We start from the raw sequence: 5,356 nt of genomic DNA, 5'->3' as shown, positions 1-5,356 counted from the left end.
TGGCAGTATCAGGGTAGTTAATGGCTCTGGTGTGGGGGGTTGGTGGGATCAGGGGACTTCTCTCCACCCTGACCTGGGGTTACTTTGAGGCCTCCCACCACCTCTAACACCAGAAGAACAATTCTACTCTGTGAACCAATCCCCACCAGTCCCCTCCCATGCCAATTTACTTCAATCAGCTCCCAGCACTGTTAAACACTAGTAAAACTAGCACTGGGAGCAGCTTGTGGGATCAGGGTGTTTGATTGCCTTGGGGTGAGGGGCATCCAACTTGGGGTTGGGGGAGGGTCTGGGAGACTAAAATAGTCCAGTGGCAGTAGGGGGAGTAGGAAAAGTGTAGTGCCATGGCTGTGGCCAGCAGCTGGGGTTTCCCAGCCCCAAAGCTACACTTGGAAAATGTACAGAAGTTCATTTTTACCTACCTTCACTTATAAGACTGTGATACTTTATGACTCTTTATGAAGATAAATGTTTAATTTATCAAAGCAGTCTTTTGATATTGAAATAGTTAGGTGTCCTTCTTATTGAAATGACTGGCAAAATACAGGCAGGGAAAGTTGGGAGGGGGAAGAGGCAGATGGAAGACACATTAGAGGCAAAATTTCCCTCTGTTTGTCTTGAAATTCCATTCACTGGAATATATAATAATTGTCTCAGTAAAGTCTCTGGAAGTGTCCATGTTTAGTGTCTTTATTCCTTTTTTTTGGAACTGGTGTTGGAAAAGGTTCCTAGGCCTTGTAAAATCCAAACAGAATATTAAATTCTGAAAGTGTTCCATCTCCTAGAATGGGTTCCGTTTCCTCCTAGGTTACCACAGTTCGGCCTTCCCTAGAAAAAACATTCAAGATGTTCCGACATGAAACAACTTTCATAAAAATAATGAAAAAAAATGTCTTCCAAGTGAAATAAATCCTAAGTTGTTGAATCAAAGTGAGGTTCAGCCATTCCATTTTCATCCCAAGCACCGCAAAGCTATTGCAACATTTCTAAGCAAATTTAGTCCAGAAGAGGAATTAGTTTCCAAGCTCCTCATTATGAAGAACCACTGTCCTATTTCCCCTTTCACTTCTGATCTGTATGATTTTGATTTTGGTCAAGGGAACAAGTATAGAACATGCAGCTACCACAAGAAATGGTGGTGACAAGAGCTCCTGTAAAGGACAATTTGTAGGTCAGAAACACATGCTTTGTTGTTTCTATGATTCTACCTAAAAGCTACTATGGAAGAAGGTATTAACATGCTTTTATCTTATTGTAGCAAGCATCTAGGATGCCAGGCCAGGGGTCAGCTGGAGGGATGGATTCAGACTGTGAGGCTGGAGGGCTTTGCCTGTGCCCATACCCATCCCTACGCTGGCTCCGGGCAACAAGGAGTTATACCAGGACAAGGCAGCCCTAGCTGTGCCCAAGTTGCTGCCCGCCCAGCTCTGGTTCAACATGGTTCAAGTGATTTTGGCAGTGCATCAGCAGTGATGGGCTCTGACTGTACCCACTCTGGGGCCAGGCAGCTGGGACCTGCATCTGTGCTGCCACCAATTCTCCCAATTTCACACTTCCCAACTGTGGTGCAAGTGCAGCTTCCAGTCTGTGAGCAGCTGCGCAAGGGCTGGGCAGCTGTAAACTGTGTCTGTGCAGCCACTGCTTCTCCCCCCTCTGCCCCTGCAGCTGCAGTGGGGAGCTGTAAAGGAGCCACACAGCTGGGGGTCAGGGTGTGTGGTGGAAAGAGCAGCAGCAACACAGATATGGTTTGCACATACCTGGTCCCAGAATAGCTCAATTGTGGTTGAAAGTGGCACTTGTGCTCCAGCTGGGGAATGGGAGGCTGAGAAAAGCAGCTGTAGTATGGGTGTAGCTGCCAGCTGCCTGGCTCCAGCATGGGGAAAGCCCAAGGTGCTGATGTGCCACCGAAGCCATCTGGCCCACACTGGACCAGAGCTAAATTGTTCCAGCCCAAGACTCATTAAAGGTTGCTGGCCCCTGCCCCAGAGCGCTAGATTCAAATAATCTCATTAGCCAATTAAATTAATTATTGGTTGTACAAGGGATACCTTTCCCTCCTACAAAATATGAGCATGTGCCACAACATTTCTGCTTTCCAGTATTTCCTCTTGCAGCCTACCATGCTTCTGGGCTAGGGAGAGACATTCAAAAAGCCTGAGCCTGAACTGATTCAATTTTTTGCAGGTTAGTCTAACCTGGCTAGGCTGAACTGGTTTGTAACTGGACAGACATTCTCCCTGGACTGAGGAAATTTAGGCACAGACAGTGGCTCAGGCTAGAAGCTAGGGGGTGCTAGAGCAGCCCTCCCTTCCCTTGCACAATACTGAACTGAGGGGGTGTGGCCAGGCCCCTGCAAGACCTCTGATTACGGAGGTCTGCGTGCATGGTCCCAGGCTTTTCCCCACTGGCTGCTCAAGGTGTGGGAGTGTTGCCAGCCCCCAGCCCCCTGCTAGCACTCTGAGGCAAGGGTGTGTGTGCAGTGCATGCATGCATTGATGATACAGAGCTTTTCAATCTCGCTGTCCCTGCTTCTTTATACTGTGTGCAGCAAACTGACAAGTGAGCAAACCAGCAGGGGGCTGATAACAGTGATTATCATCACCTTATCAGCAAAACAATAGGCTCTCTCCATTACTTCAGACTCTTCTTAAACAGCTTACCAGATGACCTGTTGATTAGCTCCAAATAGCCCTAAGTGTTCACTGTTCTGTCTGTCAGTCCCAAAGAAACTGGGGTGAGACACACATAGAGAGACCTCTCAGCATGAGCTAGCATACCATATGCCTAGGGACTGTGGAGCTGGGGTCCGTGCTGTGGGAGATGGGAGCAGGGGAGGAAGGGCAGGGATTCCTGCTTAGGCAACAAGCAGCGAGGGGGTGGTAGAGCAGGGGGAAGCCAGCCAGACCCTGTTGTGTCTGTAAGTCTCTGCCAGAGCTCCAGCCAGGGAGCAGAGGGGAGGGGCCAGCTCTGCTGTAGAGCAGAGAGCCCCACCCAGCCCAGAGAGCATACCATGATGCTGGGGCTATTTGGTTTATCTTAAACCAGCAAGGGGTCTGGGACAGACACTGCATAAACCGGTTTGACCCAAATCAGTTAAGTCTGATGCTACATTCAACCAAGTTTATCTCAAACTGGTTTCAGCCATTTTCAAACTGGTTTACATGCACTGAATATCTGTTACAGGTTTAAACCAGTTTCTGATCATTTAAAGTACTGCATTAATACCATGTGTAGACATTCCCACTGGGTAGCAACCATGGCATAAACTTAATCTTTTCTGCTGTAAGACAGATCAGAAATACAGAGCATTTATCAGGGAAAAAAGAGGAGTGGAAATATCAATGGGCATATGGCAGATAAAAAAAAATCTAAATATTCACACAGCTACTGCAAGGAAATATTGTTCACTTAAAACTGAATGATGATTCTGCAAATTTAATGCTACAAAACATTCCTACGGTAGAGTGCATGCATTAGGTATTATGACAGCATTAAGAAGTAGCTCCCACTAAATTCAGTGGAAATTTTTCTATTAGATATGCACAATGGAATCTACATGTAGCCCTGAGGGATGATAATGTTTAGATTTGTGTGGTGAATTTAAGCCCATAGAAAAACCAAAATGGAAAATGCCAGAAGAAAGTTTAGAGACTACAGAAGTTGAACAAATACCTTAGAATTTCAGTGCAATGATCATTTCCACGGAAAAATATCTGCTATTTTAGTCATGTTTATAAATTACACAATGATAAAACTTTGGTATGGATTTTACCAATTTACAAATATAAAAAGCTATATCAGTTTAATATGCAAGAACCATTTCCTAACTTTCCTTCTATTCCCATAGAAAAAAAATGAAGAGATGAAAATCTATTATACTCCATTCTAATGTGCTAAAACTGTTTTGGATTATGATTCCATCTCTTCCTTACTATTCTTCCTAGACATCACAAATCATTATAATGTATGATCCATTTGGGTTTTATTAGAATTTGTTCACGGATATGTATTATGTTTTAAGTTTAGGTTTTAGACCCATCTTTGTTCATAAGCATCCAGTCAGCTTTCCAATCCCAAGACAATTGTTTTAGTGTATGAATAATTTTGCAGATGGATTATCTCTCTCTCTACAATGCCTAGGAACATTCTTTGTGCTCACAATAGACAGAAATCTAATTCAGCTGTTCCCCTTGAATTCTCTTTAGCTGAGCCATGTCTGCTTTGCTTTTTATATTTGTGTCCAAATTATGTTCACATATGTTAATCAAGAATTTGTGCAGTCTCTTGCCATTTCTCACTCCTTCTCAAACATCCCATATAACTATATAGGACATATATGAAATGTAATTGACAACATTTTCCCAAACAGCTTCACTAGGTTATTAACTCACAAGAGCCAGCTGTTTACAAGAAGCTAAATTCTGAAATCCTCACTAATTTACTATGGATTGTAATCAGTGGGGCCTTAATTTAAGTAAGAACCTATTAAATGAGACTGTAGAATCTCCACTAAAGATACAGGATATTTTGAACTGTTTTGAGGCTGATTTATATTTGTTGTTAGAGGTTCTGAGTACGTGAGAATCTTACATTCTCATAGTGGAATAAAGCAAATATTTTTTCCCTGAAAAATGGTAACCCATGCTTTCAGTTAAAGGATGATGCAGACTGGCTATAGCAAATTACATTCTAGGAATACTGATAAATGCATGTTTTGTAGAATAGTACTCCTGTTGAGGAACAAAATATGTAAAATTGTATTATCAGATTCTCCCAAAATAAATGCATGATTTAAAGGGAAAAGATGTGTAGAGACACAAGTTTTCTTAGCTGGATATACAAATTATGGAGTGGCGTTACCAGATTTGCCCGTCACTTTCGGGTGTGCTTATTTATTAGGGGTACGTTTATGGGGGTCTCTGTAATTCTATCAATGTGCTGCTTGTGTTTCTTGTGTTTCTATATGGAGCTGTATCTCTCCCTTCTGCAAGTCTTCACCCCCTATGGAGCTATCTTGCAGGATTCAGTTTCAATGGGGCTGGGTTCCTCCAACCACCAAATCAGTCAAACACACATATGCACATACACATACCGATCAACAGGACACGCCTGCGCCAGGCCGGGTTATTTAGCATTGGCACGCTAACACCCTCATTTGCCTTGAACTCAGTTCATCAGGGCAAGAATAAAATGCAGCCAGACACAAGTACATGGGTTAACAGAGCACATATGAGTCAGGCTGGACTATTCAGCATTGATAGGCTCACACCCTCATGTGCCTTGAATTCAGTTCATCCCTTATTTCAGCAGGACAATAATAAATGCAGTTACACACACACACACACACACACACACA

The 5,356-nt window shown here is 43.4% G+C and overlaps 1 protein-coding gene and 1 long non-coding RNA gene across 2 annotated transcripts in view; both read left to right on the top strand.

The window, feature by feature from the left end:
• DCN (decorin) overlaps positions 1 to 5,356 on the top strand; it is a 52,750-nt gene that overhangs the window by 41,668 nt on the left and 5,726 nt on the right. The gene's annotated exons all lie outside the window — the stretch shown is intronic.
• The window catches only part of LOC109295791, a 7,149-nt gene that overhangs the window by 1,118 nt on the left and 675 nt on the right, over positions 1 to 5,356 (top strand). Inside the window, exon 3 of the long non-coding RNA XR_002096834.1 lies at positions 1,833 to 1,837. This is a non-coding gene — a long non-coding RNA (uncharacterized LOC109295791). The remainder of the gene's footprint in view (positions 1 to 1,832; positions 1,838 to 5,356) is intronic.

Source organism: Gavialis gangeticus, unplaced genomic scaffold, assembly GCF_001723915.1.
Source record: "Gavialis gangeticus isolate Ggan-Ray unplaced genomic scaffold, GavGan_comp1, whole genome shotgun sequence".
Lineage (NCBI taxonomy): Eukaryota > Metazoa > Chordata > Crocodylia > Gavialidae > Gavialis > Gavialis gangeticus.
This window is presented reverse-complemented; position numbering and strand designations above follow the sequence as displayed.